Source organism: Ochlerotatus camptorhynchus, unplaced genomic scaffold, assembly GCF_037179485.1.
Source record: "Ochlerotatus camptorhynchus isolate MF236.1 unplaced genomic scaffold, CSIRO-AGI_Acam_v1.1 ptg000250l, whole genome shotgun sequence".
In the NCBI taxonomy this organism is placed as follows: Eukaryota; Metazoa; Arthropoda; class Insecta; order Diptera; family Culicidae; genus Ochlerotatus; species Ochlerotatus camptorhynchus.
This window is the reverse complement of record NW_027040740.1, coordinates 442147-459968: the sequence shown is the minus strand read 5'-3', so window position 1 is coordinate 459968 and position 17822 is coordinate 442147. Positions and strand designations below refer to the sequence as shown.

General features: G+C 36.6%; 1 protein-coding gene and 1 pseudogene across 2 annotated transcripts in view; one reads left to right on the top strand and one right to left on the bottom strand.

Moving 5' to 3' along the window:
- Nucleotides 1-17822, top strand: part of emp (epithelial membrane protein) — a 101304-nt gene that overhangs the window by 10546 nt on the left and 72936 nt on the right. The gene's annotated exons all lie outside the window — the stretch shown is intronic.
- Nucleotides 2690-11311, bottom strand: LOC135704867 (uncharacterized; annotated as a pseudogene).

Sequence of the window (17822 nt, the reverse complement as noted above, 5' to 3'; positions counted from 1 at the left end):
ATAAAAGTGGGTTAACTCCAAAGTGAGTACAGTTTTCCGGGAAAATGCCATGGAAAACCAGGGTAAACTTCTCAAACATGAGGAAACTCCTTGAAAATGTTCAGTATGGGAGTCTACTAATAGACTGCGCTAAGCCTCTTTCTCATATTCGAGAAGTTTTCCTGGAAAAGCCCAGACAACTCAACTCATTTTTGAGTAACCTAATTTTTGATTAAATTGAGCCGATCTGAACCAATGAGCTATACATACATGAGTGACACATGATAGTGTTTGTTTGTGTTTGAGAGCAATACTACGAAACATTTTCGGAGATGAGTGGTGACGACACAAGAACCAACTCTCCGAACAAAAATCGTGATTGTGACGTCGCAACTTTATTGTCTCCGTTGCCTGAAGCTCCGGGTACACCGGCCCACACTACCACCCATAAAGTTTGCCCGCTAACTAATACATTCGTAAGAGGCACTGCCTCACCTATAGGTAAAGCACATTAGGATCTGAACAACCATGTCACAACTGTGGTTGCCGTGGATGCTTCCTCCACTCACTTGCTATAAAACAATATTTTTGGAATTATGAAATCATTAGATGTTATAAATTATCTTATAATGATAATTAGTACTTGTCACCCGTCACCTTGCTATAATTTTTTTGCAATTATAAGATGTTATAATGATAATTAGTACTTGTAAGTTATAAGAAGAGATTGTAAAGTATGTGTTTGACACATAAAATCTGTTGATCTTGATTTCGGAGTGTCACAATCAGCGATTTTACGATTCGTTAGCGCTCCGTTAACGTCTTCAATGCAAATTCCCATTGAATATTAACAACCCTGGTAACAACTACAATAGTGTATTTTGAATACTTGTACTACTCTTTCAAATATCAGTTATTCTTTTTAATCTTGTCATTGGAGATTCTTAACCCGTTTAACGTCCAAGTCGTTTTTGACCTCGGGACAATGCTCGATTTTTCCAAGGATTATTCTCACATTATTTGAAAACAAGATGTTAAGGATGTTCCAAGGATTATTCTAGTGATATTGAAAACATATTCTACGTTCCCAATTTCTATTAAGACATGATAATGAAAAAAAAATGCTGATCTATAAATATATCACTGGGCTTTAATGTGTTAATTTCCCGTGGATTTCACGTAAGTGTCTCTACCCCTCTATTTTTGGCCTTTCATACAGTGATATTGTGAATTCAGGTCGGTAGCTCAAATTGATCTTCCTATGAAGTGGATCTGCATACAAGACAAGATATTCGAAGGGATGGTGGCTACTTTACATACATGAAGACAAAGTAGGATTTGAAAATTTTAGAAGATTTTTCCTTCTTTTAAATATCAGCATTAAACGGGAGCATTACTGTTCGCGATAATTTATGAAACATGGGATGGGAGTGGATCTCCGGGGGAAGAGAGAGGGACCAGTCACGAGTGTCCTACACCCTTTGTCTCCTCCTGGAATCCAGCCGTTTCTCCTGCATGAGCACACAGATCATCATCAACCGCGTTATTGCACCGGACTTCGCCGGCAAGAACAACACTTTGCTCCTTGAAACCGGCAACCGTCGGTATTGGCAACAGGGAATTGGTCTTGCAATCCGCCGTACACGGACAGAAAATTGTTTGCATTGAACCAAAAAAAAACTTTAGTTGTATTTAAACAAACAATTCCGGTTGAAATTATATTGCATCTTGTTGTTTCAATAATACATATTCATATAAATTCAAAATAGGATTCTTTTGGTTTTAATAAGCCACTTTTCAACTGCAACTATTGTACAAATAACAATATTCTATTAATAAGACAACAATAGTTAATTTTAATTTAGCATTTATTTGCTGTGTCCATTCCCCGGACCATGAATGCAAAAATAACTACCAACCATTCCCTCGTTTTCACCCGGACAAAAATGTAAACAATAACTAAACTTGTGAATTTCGAAAATCTTGAGACTTGAGGTAAGTAAGTATGCTGCAGTTCGAGCTGCAGTTATGTATAATCAATTTTCTGTTTTATCCTTGATTTTTTTTTTCGTCGATCGTGTTTTCCGTACTGAGGCTGTGGTCCATTTGGTGAATATTCACTTAAATTTGACACTTCGAAACTAAATTATAATGTACGAAAATCCCTCTGTTGTTGATCGGCCAATTTTCGAGAAAGCAGGTTTATTTGAAAATTTTCCATCTGTCAAGTTTAAGTGAAAATTCGCCAAATGGAACACAGCCTGAGTACCAATGCTCCCGACGCCAGGAAGGCAGCTCCCACACCTGGACCCTACATGTCGACCCATCAACTAATTAACCGGGGACCAACGGCTTTACTTCCCTTCCGAAGGATCACGCTCGTACAATGTTACTCAAAAGTGAGTAAAAAACTACTCTCTTTCGGTAAAAGTGGAACTACTCTAAAGTGAGTAAACCTATGGTTACTCACTTTTGAGTAATACTAGCATTTGTCAAAATCAGAGTAACTTTTACTCAGATTTTGATTGCGCCAAATAAGCCCAACTGAGTAAATGTTACTCACTTTTCGTAAAATTGGCCAATTTTCAATTTGAGTAAGATTTGGTGAGAGTTGGTGGTTGGAGTTGGTGGTTGAGAAAAATATAAAAAATATAAAAAATAAAAGAAACAATTTTAATAAACGGTTACAAGATAAATCTACATATAAAAATTAAATGTTATCAGCATCTTCAGCATGTGCAGCTTCTTTGAATGCTGCGACAAGGCAGTTAACCGACGATCTTGAGCTATGACTCAAAGTTTTATACAGGACGCATTCCAAAAAATCCATTATCATGGCAAGCTGAGTGGGCACACGGAGTCCAAAAACTTTGAACACCTTGAAAAAAATATCGATTGCGTGAATAGCATTCGGGACTTCAATAAAAACGTGTCGATTTACAACCACAAATAGCGGTCCAATTTTATATGGTTCTGAAATGCATGCAATGTGCGGTTGATCCTGGATAAGTGACGACATATGCTCGATAAGATCAGCGTTGGCGTTGTTTATGGGCTAAAATCAATGTTTATTTGTTATATTGTGATGGAATATGAACTATTTGTTTGTTTACTTTTATCCCCTGAATGAATGGTGACGCCAACTGTTCTTCGGAGATCGCTAATGCCCCATCCACCTTTCTACGTTGTCCACGTACCGGCATTTTATGGAACATCCGTAGGAAACCTCTGATGTATTCTGTAATTACAATAAAAGAAGGTCATAAGTTTTCATTTGTAGCCTAATAGTACGTTGATATCATGTAATATAAGCTAATTTGATATCAAATGTCATATATGTATATGTTTTTTGTGACAATTTGTCTTATATGAGTGCTCATTGCAATTTAATATTTCACTATATAGTAATTTAGCATAATTACCATCCTCAACTTGCGTGAACTTGTTAGTTGAATACAGCAGGCATTTAGATAAAACTCCCTGATAGTCCGTGTTAACCTCCGATGACGGAAAGAGCAGCTTGAACCTCGGCTTGAACGATTTATGAATCTGAGAAAAAAAATATACATATGTTGCAATTTTGGAGAAAAATAACACAAAGATTTTAAAGCAAACTAATCTTCGTTAAACCTTTCTAATGTATTAGGAGAAAAATACAGTTTTCCCGGACAAAAATGACACCAATGCACTAGGAAGGTTAAAGAATTTACGTTATACATATAGCCTATTTTTAAATAGGGAAAGCTACAGTACTTCTTTAGCTATTATCGTCAAGGGAGTAAGCGAGCATCCGTTAAGTACGAGGAAAAGGGGGTTTGCAAACGGTTGAAAAGGAGGGGTAGGGGCTGATTATCTCTAAATTTTGCGAAACGTAGTTAGTGCATCTGCCTAAAAAAGTCTTCATTTTTTTTAGCAAAACAACGCTCTGGAATATGATGCATGCCAAAACAAAACAGTGCTTAGAAACTTAAAAAAAAAAGTGCCGAAGCCGTCATTTCCTCTAATAAAAGTGAAAACGATTTTACAGTGAATGTTATACCCCGTACATACTATAGCAGATATTACGTATAAGCTGTCTTGCTATGAGCACTCATACATAGGATTTCCAGTGAAAATTAGTTTTATGAGTAATTATTGCAAGACAGGCTTATTACGTAATATAAGCTATAGTCTGAACGGCAAGCTGCACAGGGTATTACGAAAAACCTAAAAAAAAAACATTCACTAGCTAATAAATCATCACACTAAAGCTTCATGTTAGCATTCCCAACCAACTCTAAAAAAAGGTTATTACCACATATCCATTGTAGGCTTGAAGATGCGGGAACATTTGTATTATTTCAGTAATGCTTTTTTTTCTCATTGAGCATGAGCTTTAATAATGGGAAGCACTTCTCCATTTCAGCACAAATTCTCTTTTTCTCGGATTTTGTTGGTTCTACTGTACGCAGGATTTCAGCTTTATTCAAAAGCTCGGTTGGAATAAATGCCTCGACAGTATTAGTTACTGATCGCTTATACTTGTGCATGTCTGATGGTAGCATTTTAATGCAGTTTCGAATACGGTGGTATACCAGACCGCTGTGTTTCCCTTTTTCCAATCCATTATTTCGCCAGAAAAAAATCCACTGCAAAATATTATAAGTTAAGCATTAAACATTAATCAACCCATTTAAACATTTACTGCATCAGGAGCTTCTTGAGGCCTTTCATTAGTACATTGAAGCTGTGGGAATAGCTCAACAATGTCGTTTGCCAATTTCTCTTGCTCGTCTGTAGATGGATATCTGTAATGAAATTAATATAATAAAATCATGAAACATAAACAGGTTAATTAACTTTTGTGGAAAATCGTGTACAGTCGACTCTCCATATCTCGATGTTCTATACATCGGTGTGCGATTGCTTTTTTCTATGTTTCGATGCTTATCTCGGTAAACATGTAAGGAGAAATTATTCAAAACATATCGAGCAAGAGAAAAGTCGAATTGGGGAGATAGTAATGCTTGTAAAAAGTTACATTGAAAATCAACAAGGTATAGAATATTAACTAAGGGTGAATGAACAGTTACTGTATTAGAGTTTAAAATATTGTAGTGTTTAACCTTCTTTTGTAATGAAATTTTCATTAATAATTTAGAGTAAGAAGTACGCGTTGTTCATAATTTGCACAGTATCCTATGTTACATTATGCAAACAAAATGTATCACTTACTTTTGACCGTCTTGGATCCTTTTTACGAGAAATTGACATGCAATCCTTGTAAGGAAGTTGAGATCATTTTTGTCAGGAACGTTTCCTTGATCCAGCACCGGTAGCAATACATTCAGACTGAACTTTTTATCCGCTTCAAACAATTCTCGACAAATCTGTAGAGTTGAAATTAAGTATATTAGAAGAAAAACGCAATACAGACTGGACAGTTATAACATGTTATAACGGTTGTCAAATAATTGCAACACAGAAACCAACATCAAGATAGCGCTATAACATGTTATAACTCTGTAGTCTGAACGTACTATAAGATAATATATATTTTAATTGAATATATCTAGCGTTCTGAAATATAAGGGCCTAACTGCAATGATCGATTCTCTTCATCGATTTTCCCTTCGCATTTCCACAGTTTGTGAACTAAATTTTTGAAATTATTACGATACAGTGTAGTGAAAGGTTGTATTAGTTAGCAAAAGCAACATCATTGTTTAAAAAAAGAGAAAATCTAAGAAGAGAATCGATCATGGCACTTAGTTCCTTATGATTCTGAACGCTAGATGTGTTGAGTATGGATTTATTCAAATTGGGGGGTAAGGTAAATTGCCTCTGAAATTATGAAAACACTTGTATAGACCAAAGATTTTACCTGTTTTGTTGATTGTGGTGGTTCATTCTCTTCTTGGCCGTGGCTGAAAGCTTTCAGGTTTTCAATTATCTTCAGGATCACAATTCGAGGTCCTTTCTCTGCGATGCCGATGTCAATCAAATCATTGTCTTCTAGAAGCATCAACGATGTATCGTTGATTTTGTGTACTATGAAATATAATAAAAAATGTATGATGACCTTAAATATTTATAGAAAGTACCCCCCGGTAAAAAATACCATTAGGCTGATGCAAATATTATTTTCATTTTACGTCTGTTAACACTCACGTAGGTCGAAAAAAACAAAGGACAATTTTTTAAATAAATAATAACAGTATCCCCCGCTAATCCGACATAATTGTGGCCAGATTATCAGGGTTGACCCCGTTAATGCGACTGTCAAACCTGGAAATACTCAGAGGGAGAGATGGGCGGAGAAAACAAAATACAATTCGGCAGCCTCGTCGGCAGCACGGTTTTGTATGTGAATTATCTTCGGATTGCCGGGATTCTGATTAACGAGTGTTGGATTAGCGGGTGATACTGTACATAAAAAATCACGTAGTTTTAGCGCAGAGCCAGCGAAGATTTTGAAAATGGCTGAGTTTTTCCCCTTCAATATTTGATAATTTTACTTAACAGATGGCGGTAGTGTTTCAGTGACAATGTTTTACAGTGAAAAATACTCAAAGTGCTATGTTTATTTGTCTGCGTAACAACCTTCTTATATTATAAGTTTCCCATTTACCATAGAAACATTTTTTTTTTTTTTATCTATTTCGTTTATTTGGGAGGCTCAATCGCGTTAGCTTTACGGAGCCGATAATTCATTGTTCACTGTGTGTAACAAAATTCACTTAATTCTATGTCTAGTAGGAGTTGGGCCGATTACTCGCGGCTTACTCGAGGTTAGAAGGGTACATTTTCGAAGGATAGGATCAGGGGAGGAGCTTGGGGTAGGGTTTCGTTGTCTCATCAGAGCGTTGTCGCCAGTATGAACGGTAGTGCTGTTCTAGCTTCGTCCGGAGTTCGACCGGCTATGGTGGGTGACCAGTGGGCGACGATGAGACTCATCGAGACGGGGGGACAAGACAAACAAAAACTAATAAAGAGAGACAAAAGACAAAAGGAATTAAATTCTTATACTAGACATTTGAAGAAAAACATAAACGGACTGCATATAGCAGAGATCACGGGTTGCCAACACGTCTCTGATAGGAACATAGGGTTGTCTTCCTTGGGCCTCGAGGGTATTCAAAAGTCGCTCTCTGGCGGCGTCATTATCCGTACATTGCCAAACTGCGTGTTCGATGTCATCGTAACCGTTTCCACACCGACAGATGTTGCTGTCCACGAGGTTTATTCTATTGAGATGAGCATCTAGCGAGTAGTGGTTGGACATAAGTCTACTCATCACGCGAATGAAGTCACGACTTAAGCCCAAGCCTTTAAACCACGCTCTCGAAGAAACATTAGGAATAATTGAATGTAACCACCGTCCAAGATTTCCAGTGTCCCAATCGGTTTGCCAACTCGAAAAGGTACTCTGACGCACTAAATGGTAAAATTCATCGTGTGAAATTTGCCTGTCATACAATTCGCCTTCCTGCGCGCCCACCTTTGCGAGAGAGTCCGCCTTCTCATTGCCTGGGATTGAGCAATGTGAGGGGACCCATACAAAGGTAATCATATATGATCTTTCGACCAGCACACACATCTGCTCCCTTACCTTTGAAAGGAAATAAGATGAGTGCCTACCTTGTTTCATCGACCGAATAGCCTCAATCGAACTGAGACTATCCGAGAAGATGAAGTAATGGTCTGTGGGCATATTGGAAATCAACCCCAATGCGAAGTTGATTGCTGCCAGCTCAGCAACAAAAACGGAACAAGGTTCCTGAAGTTTGCGGAAGGCGCTAGAGTTTTCATTGAAGACACCGAAGCCAGTGGATCCATTGAGACGTGACCCGTCTGTAAAATATCTTTTCATGCAATTGACTTGTTGGTACTTTTCAGTAAAAATACGTGGGATAATAATAGGTCGAAGTTGATCGGGAATCCCATGAGTTGCTTGTTTCATGGTCAGATCATATTCAATTGAGGAACTGCGATTGGTGAAGTGAACACGGTCTGGAGTATAACAAGGAAGACACATATCTGATGATATGTAGTGGTGGTAGATTCTCATAAATCGAGATTGTGTGTTCAACCCAAGAATTTCTTCAAAATTAGCAATTATAAGTGTGTTCGTCACTCCGCATTTGATTAGTATTCTGAGAGAGAGCTCCCAGAAACGGTTCTGGAGGGGTGTTACTCCTGCCAGAACCTCGAGACTCATGTTATGCGTTGAGTGCATACAGCCTAGAGCAATACGCAGACAACGATATTGAATTCGTTCCAATTTTATTAGGTGACTTTTTCTTGCCGAGAGAAAGCAGAAAGAGCCGTACTCTAGAACAGAGAGAATAGTTGTTTTATAAAGCGTTATGAGGTCTCCCGGATGAGCACCCCACCATGTGCCGCAAATTGAACGGAGAAAGTTGATCCTCTGCTGACGTTTTTGCTTCAAATACGTAATATGGGCATTCCAAGTGCACTTTGAATCAAACCAGACCCCAAGGTACTTGAAAGACAATGATTGAGTAATATTTCTGCCCAAAAGATTAAGATGCATTTGGGCTGGGTACCGTATAGAAACATTGTTGTTGTCACTTAACGAGTATAGATGAAGTAATTTTTTTTCTTATTATTTTTTATTCAAAAGAGTTTGATTGTACAGCAAAATTAATAGATATCTTGAATTCGAATGGTGTTTTAACTAAATAACAAAACTTAACTAAATACTTAACTATTCATCATAATACTTCAAACTAATAAAACTTGCATTATCATTTGGGAGCTGCCACAAACTATAAGTCTTTCTGGTAAATAACTTTTCAGTCGATATACGAACTATCTTACCTGTATGTTGAACATTATAACTGTTATATGTTTCATAAAATGCAACACATTTCAACTCTTCAATTAGATATACAATAGTTTCATTACCTGCTACTATCAGTTTCGTCACTCCATAAAATATTTCTCCACACAATTGATATTTAATTATTAATCCTGGACGGACGCTGGTACCATTGATTTTCATGTGTTTGACTGATTTGATTTGATCCGGAAAATCAAAAAGTAACATAGTATATTCTGAGGTCTGTTTTTGAATGTCTGTAGAGGACAGTATAATGATATCATTCAATACGTAAGTATGATTTAATATGGCATGAACTTGTTTTAGATTCAATCGTTTGGTTAAACTGAAAGATAAATTTACAAAATTATTGCATGTCTTTGTCTGTCGCTTAGTCTCTTTGAATTTGGCCTCATACAACATGCAAGAAAAGTTAACCACAGGACCCTCACTGCGAATTATTGAAGGATAATGAACAAGATGATGCATTTTATTGATAAAATTAACCAAAGGAAAGCAAATTCTGAAGAGTTGATGGAAGTTTTGTATTTCCTGTTCTAGGGTGCAAATCTGTGCATGGTTGAGTTTATTTGAAAATACAAAAAAAGTTATTTTTAGCAACGAGCCTACTAAACAAACATAATTTGTATTACTTGAAAGAGCCCTGCTAAACAAAAATGGAAACGCTCTCAGAAATGTCCATGTCTGAGAAGCAGACTGAGAAATTTTATACCCTGGTGGCTTCAAACTCTTTGCTGTAAAATTTGGAGAGGGTTTGTCTCGAGACTCAGCGATTCCATAATTAAATGCAATAATTACTCTGTTAACCTCATCTACCGAAATATGTTTTTTATTATTTACGACATCGTTAAGAATTAACTTGATCACCATGGGTACTACACCCTCGAGGATATCGTGCATTGGGTCTAAAGTGTTATTAGTCGCAATGTTAAAATACTTAAGCTCGTGAAGCGCGCAGTCACCCACAATGCCTAACTCCGATGGTAGCTTCGATTTATTCTGAATAGCCTGCAAATCTAATTGAATACTTTCTGGTGTTCTCATAGGAAATGAATTTCCAGATCTTCCCTGGTGTAGTGCATTTCGCGGCATGTAGCACATACGGCAGAACATTCTCGCTTGGGGTCCCATAAGGCAGAAAATATCGTGAATGGCTAGCGTGTCACCAACCACATGGACTAGGATGGCACGCAAAACGAAGTTCTCACCATTACCAACTTTAATGTTAACACCAGAGTCTGACTCTAGTTGGGAAAGATCTGTTATTAAAGGGCGGAGAACTTGCTCGTAACCATATTTTTCCAAATCTTTTGCGCAAACGGTAAGTGTTAAATAAATGCGACTTAGCTCAGCGTTCACAACTGAGTCGAGGTTCTCAACTTTGAAGCTGAAAATTGTCATTTTCTTAACTCCTTTACGAGACCCTAAAGGATTGCGATGCTCAACATCATCAAGATGTAAAGAAAGCCTCAAAGCATTGGGATGGGCTTTGAGAAATGGATGGTGCTGGAACCGAGAACCATCTTTGAATCCACGCAGAAATCCTTCCTCAGATTTTTCATTTGAAACCATCTCTCTTGCACGTTGGTTTTGCATGATGAGCGCCAACGTATCCTTGATAGGAACATAGTGAGCAACGTTCTTGGCTATCTTGGTTTTCCTGATGATTTGTACAGGACGACGACGACGGTGATCTCCAGTTTTCGGCGGATTTTGAGTTGTGGTGGTTATTCTGCTTCGGCCCAAAATTACTTCCCTCGCAAGTGGGATGGCATACTTAGCAATCTTGGACAGGTGGGCCAGATTGTCTTGCGGGGTACGAACATCCGAAAAAACACTTTTTGGGGACATGTTGTTCACCGTATTCACAGCATGAATGTCGTCATACGGAATAAATTTCAATCTCAGGAATGCCTTGAAGATTCCCATAAAATATAGCTCGTATTACCCAAGAAGCTGGGATGCAGCTTCAATAAATTCTTGAATTTTAGTTTCGGGAACAGAAACACCGCAACGCATTTTGGTGATGAAACTGTTGACGGTTCCGGCTAGTTGTTCGACATTTATGGGACTTTTAAAAAACATTTCGTTCGAAATTTTAGAATAATCTGGTTGCAAGCCAGCTTCTTCTGAAGCATGCGAGCCAGGCCCGATGGATTCTACTCCCACATGAACATTTCCTTATTTTTCCCCTTCCGATGCCGGAGGATGGTTCTTTATTATGTGCCGCTTTAATGTTTTGAACCGGGTGTATAAACACCCACATTCGGAGCATTTAAACGGAATATCAGCAGCATTGCTGGTATTCAAATTATGCAAATGTTGATAGTGGGATTTCAGTTCTCCCACATATCCTGAAACAAATATTTGACACGCGGGGAGGTGGCAGCGAAAACCTTGTAAAGATTTAATGAACTGCATTTCTGTTTAAATGTTTAATTTTCGTTACCTTTCAATTTGCGGAACGAATCCGAATCCACCACTGCAGCTACTTGCTCCATTATTTTTTTATCAATTTCTTTCTTCAAGCTTTGAAAATGTTTAATTGATCACTTTTGTCACCACGTATTTGACAGACGCATGGTGAGTAACATTTATACAGCATTGCTCAAAAGTGAGTAAACATTGATTTTAGGCAAACAGAGTAGTAGGTACTCACTTTGCTAAATCAATGTTACTCACTTTTTGACATTTTGCACAAAAATACCAAACTGAGTAGAAGTTACTCACTTTTGAGTAACATTGTATGAGCGTGATGATCAGCGAAAAAGAAAACAAAACACTAAAAAAAAATTACCATATTATTTCCGGAGTGATGTGAGATTTGGGCGCAATTGCATTTGTAAACAAACACGTCAATCACTATTGTTTTCAAAAGCATTACGCCCAAATCTCAAATCACTTCGAATTTTTGAATCAATAAACATCCCGCATAAACAATAACCATAAGATGCGCCTAACCACTAATTTAGGATATCATCCCAATTTTATGTGGTATAGTCGCACCATCTAAGATATCGTCAGTATATGGTACACGTTTATTTCAGCATTCCGCAAAATGATGTAGGGTTTTTGATCTAATTTCCGTCCTACTAAGCACACCCCGCGCTTTACCTCTCTCCTCTGAACGAGTTTAAACAAAAAATGGAATATTTCTGTCAAAAATTACTTTTAAATTTATTCACCTTTCCATACGTACCGTTGGATTTGATAAAGAGTCACCAATTGTTGAGATATTGATTAAAATCTAACACTGCTTCTTGATTCTAAATTCGTTCTACGAGTTTCAATTCCGTCCTAACGCATTGAAACGCCATTAGATTTTCTTCGTCCTACGGATGAACGTAGAAAAAGGGGATTCGCTAGGAGCGCTTCTTTTGTTTTGAGAACAATGAGCGTAAATATTCATACAATGCGCTCTAACAGGATTTATGTTGTAGCTAATGAACTAACGCATCGGAACAAACCTATTATTGATTTGTGCACGGTGAAATAATTGATAATATTGATCTTTTCTGATCGATAGAACGGAAATGGGCGATTACGACGAAGTAGCGCTCTACCCTATATAACTTTTGTAGGTTTTGTTATTAGCTACAACTTAGCTGAGAGAATCTTTACACCAGGGTTTGCTGTAATCATTTAAGTGTCAAACATTTTTTACGAAAATCCTTTATAATTTTCTAACTTATCCCAACTGAACTCTTCAGCAAAAATATTCACCATGAAAAGATCTGACAGTGCTTATAATAAATAATTTTCGAAAAATCAACGTAAATTTAATAAAAACGATTATTTTGGAGTCACCCTAAAATACCTTTTACAATCTTGTATAAAACGTGAAAATTGCTGTCTTCAGTAAAGTTGCTTAAAAAATCGTTCTACAACTTTGTGGACAACGTTGGCGGTCTATATCAATCATACAAAAAAGATATATACCTTGCCTTACCATACGGACCACCCTCACTTCACTCGCGTCAAAATATTGGCTAAAACAAATGGAAAAACTTTCCCGAAGTTTAGCCGAAAACTAACGGTTTAGGCACAAACAATTGATGATGATGATGGTCCCACCTCTTACCCCTACAAAGGTTTGAGCTGGACGATTTATCTTTAAGATAATTGAATATGACATTTTAACCAGGTTGGCAAACAAAATCGAACTGGTTTCAGTTACAGATATAGATTCCCTCTAAAGTTTACAGTTGCTTCACAGCGATATAAATGTGGAAAAGCTCAGGCGTCCACCTCTTAGTTCGCCTTTTTGTCCACCTAAAATATTCATAAGTATTACAAGCAATCAAGAGTTAATGAACAATCAACAAAGCATCCTATTACACTAGTAACCCCGCAATCTGATGCTATCATAATTTTCAGCAATGTCAGGAATGCTCACGAACCCCCAACATTTGCCAGAAAACTTACTACTAACTCAAAGTATCTTCCAAATAAGCTTCAAAATTGCATTTTTTTTTATCAAATGTTAAATTCAATCCTCTATATCCGTAATACGCGCGCGAGGCTCAAACCTTTGTAGACTACTTTTTTTTTTAAATTAATCTACTATAAAATCATATATCAAGAGCCACATGTGAAAAGGGCATACAAGCTTTTTGTAAACAAACCTTTATAGGCCCTCTTCTCGCCAACCGAGGGTCGCCCACGCAAACTAATAACATCATCGGGAAGGGAAAAGCTTCCCCTATCCGGTGATGTTGACGGTTTGCGTTGGTGTCATATGGGTGGCGAGAAAAGGGCATAAGAAGGTTTGTTTACAAAACGCTTGTATGCCCTTTTCACATGTTGTTCTTGATATTAAAAATCCATCATCACCCTCGTGGCGAACAGAAATAGTTTTTGCAGTGCTACAAAAATTATTAAAAAGTCGTTATGACAGCTATCCATATAAAATAATCCGTTAGAGATATCTTCGTCAAGATACATAATTTGTCAATTCATAAAAAAATCACTGGATAACTGTTCAAAAGACAGTTTTAACGTGTGAAATGCAGTGTCTTTTAAATTCTGTAAGTGTTGCTAAACGTTTGATATGCCTAGGCATCGAATTGAAAACATTTATTCCTTTATAATATAATGAATTTTGTGAAGCACAAGTCAAGAAATGTGGTGTTCTTATTTCAACCGTGTTTCTAGTATTATATCTATGAAAGTCACTTCCTCTTTCAATTCGATCACACAAATATCGAGGCAGCAAACCGTTAACTACTTTAAAAATGAACACCATAGTCAAATATACAATTCTTTGCTTCACCGACAACCATTGTAAGGCGTCTAACATCAAAGTTGAGGAAGTGAATCTATTACATCTCAAAATCAAACGCATTATTTTATTATGCAAGCGCTGTAATCTCGATATTTGTGTTGCATTGGCCAGAAATGAAATGGAAGGGCAAAAGTCAAGATGAGGAGAGATGATTGATTTGTATAGCTGTATTTTACTGGCAATAGTTAAATCGTTTTTCAGTCGACATAGAATTCCATACTTCTTGGCAATTTTCTTGATGACATTGTCAATGTGAGAGTTGAACTTAAGTGTGTCATCAATAATCACGCCAAGATATTTAATCTCCCGAACGCGATCAATAGTCTCATCATCAATTACAACAGAGACGTTCTTATTTACTCGATTCCGCGAAATTACCATAAATTTAGTTTTACTTGTATTCAATTTTAACTGCTTATACTTCAACCATCTACTTAGAGAACGCAAATCTTCATTCAAGTGTAAAACGGCATCATCTAAATCCTTAGCTGCAATGAATAACACAGTATCATCTGCAAAAAGATTAATGTCGCAAAATCGTAAAACACGTCGCAAGTCATTAATATACATAATAAATAACAGGGGCCCTAATACACTTCCCTGGGGCACTCCAAGGGTATTCCCCACGGGACTGGAAACAGAATCATTAAAAACAGTCCGTTGAGTTCTGTCAGACAAATAGCTTTCAAACCATTTATATGCAGTACTCGTAATTCCAAAGCGCTTGATTGATCTTAACAATAAGGGCCTAGAAATTGTTTCCTTCTACTCAAAATTTCGGAACCACTGTGCGTTGTGCAGTAAAAACGAGTTGAAATACTAATAGGTGTTTTAGCGTAATAAGAAATAATGGAAATCGAAATAGAGAAACGATAAATGGTTCATTGGATGTATTGAAAATTTCTTATATATTCGAGATTTCAGAAGTTGTCACAGCTGCACTTCAACTGCAGACACCTCAACAGAACACGAAAAAAGTTCGAAGTTGTTTGACTGTCTCTGAAAATTATAATAAGACAAATCTTGATAGTATTTCATCATGAGACTCCAATGATTGCTTTGACGAGTTTCTCAAACTGAAAATAGTAGATTTAACTGCATTAATTTCATTTATATTTACCTGACGTTCAGAAGCATTCAATATCAACATTCAAACAAACGGTCATAGGGTTGCAACGATTGTTGTCATTAACTTGAAAGAGGTGTTTTGAATCAGAATAAAAAAAAAACGGTTAATGGTTTTCTGTGAAATTTAGTGTTGTTTTTTAATTGAGTACATTTAGGCACAACTATGCTCAACTATTTTAACCTTTCAACATTTTGAGCATCTCCAATTTCATTGCTTCAGTAAGATTATGCCTTGGGAATTTTCCTTATTAGAGAGTTGTTTTGATTTTTCTCCTTTACTTTACTTAATTCTTAGATTATTGTTAGGTAGGTTCCGATTCTGCACGTTGTTGCTCATTTTTATACCTGTGATGTTGACATGGCATGAAACTTAAGCGGGTTAGATTTTGATATGATTGACACTGATTAAGACTTGTAGTCGAAATACGTATGTGTCAGGGATACAAACATTAATAAATTGAAATTAACATTTTTTTACTGTGCTCGAGCATTCCACTAATAACCCAATTTTATTAGTTCATGGCTACCAAGCCTTTGGGAATTTTCCTCACCTGTTGTTTAAATTTTCCTTCTTCACTTAGGTTCTTACGTTTTTTACGATTCTGCACGTTGTAGTTAATTTTTATACCTGTTGAAAACTATGGGATGAGTACTTAAGGGGATTAGATTTTGATAAGTTTTTAGTGGGATTGACACTGATAAAAACTGCACATTGTAGTCGAATATGTCAGGGATACAAAAAATATTTAAATGGAAGACAACCTTTTTTTTGCTGTTTTTAAGCATTCAACTTTCATTACAAGAAGAATTGAATAGAAGTATTGTTCTATTTCACGGGTATCAAATTTCATGAAACATGTTTAGTTTCACATGGACTGAGTTCCAAAGTCAGTAGGTTTTTAATTATTTTTTTCGTGTTGTACTTGTAAACGGCGCGACTGCTGACCTCTCTCAAAAGTTCTAAACTTATTACTAAATTTACATGATTAAGTAATCTATTTGCCCCCAAAATTTGTGAATAACTTTCAAAAACTCATTTTTTTACTTTTGATCAACAAGTAGAATTTTGCATTTAAATGGCATTGGGATATGTCAAAGTTATATTATAATTACAAAATAATCCATGCAAATGCGAAAAAATAAGTCTACAATAAATTTCACGGACATGATTGGACATATGCTGGAACATCCAAACTTCAATCCAGTCAATATTGACGTGAGCTGTTGCTGGTTTTGAATAATTGATGCTCCTTTGTTATGTGACGCAGAAAAACTTGAAGGGTGAACCGTGCATTGCCTCTTAAACTGACCGTCATTGATTGGTTGTTCAAAAATGAGCAGAAAAACGCTCAAAGCTATTTCGATTGGCAATGGTCGGTATATACATAGAGGTATACGTGGATTGCCGTTCTGTACTTTGTCTGGCAAGTGTGTTGCTACCAGCATGGCTGAAGTGGTACGGCACAAATGATAATTACCACTAGTTCAGGATATAGAAAACGTGCACAAGTGGTACTAATAATCATTTAAACTTAATGATACTACGATAGACTCCCTTGAAAGTGATATGCACAACTCAATCCTTATTTTGTGGTTTCCAAACTTTAACCGACATGTAAAATAAATACATCAATAATTTCATTGTTCATACTTCGTTGTACATAGCAAACTGTCATACACTGAAATGTTGATGATTGTTACACAGGCCGAAGCGCCGTATACATACAAACGAAGCACATGAAACCAGTTTATCAACGACCTATGACAAGTTGCAAGCAGGATAGTGCATATTGAACTGCATTCGTGCTTCTTGTATGCACATACTACTACTGCATTGCAAGGAATTCGCTTTCCTAATAATTTTATTTTGCTTTTTGAGAGGTCAACGGGCAGCAGGACACGTGACCACCTGTACCTCTATATATTTTAGGTCATGGTTAGGTTGTATGAATTTTCTTTGTAAACGGCTTCAGTAGACATTAACTGTATACATAAAGATTTTGTGAGAGAAACTTATACGTTGATTTAGGTGGTATTCAAAAATAAAATTTTGACCTAAACAAATGTTGCTAGATTTGCTTATTCAAATAGCAATAAAGCATATTTACACAATATTTTTAAATAACACCGCGAAAATTATGCACTCATGGTTTACCGTGATGGACTTAAATCATAAAGCAAAACTTTAAACTGATTTGATGTGATATCAATATAACTGTCCAATGTTACCAGTTGAGCACCACACTAACAGGTAATTCAAACCTTGTGATTCCACGTGTCAAACCGCGTTTTAATCTTTTGACAGTATTTGTAAATTACTCAATAGCAACCTTATCGTTCATCGTTGCTTCCGGAAAGCTAGCCAAGGAAATAGTGAGAAAAAATTCAGTGACCATGATCTCCACGATACCGGTTTTACTACTACTAGAGTTCGTAAGCTCCCATATTGAATATTCTGAAGGAAAACTTAAAACTTATAATACAGTCATTTGAGGTGCCTTCATTTTACTAGCAGCAAAGTTTGAGCTCTGATCTAACATTATTAATGCGTGTTGGATTCTTGATAGGTTGATTCCTTGAAAAACT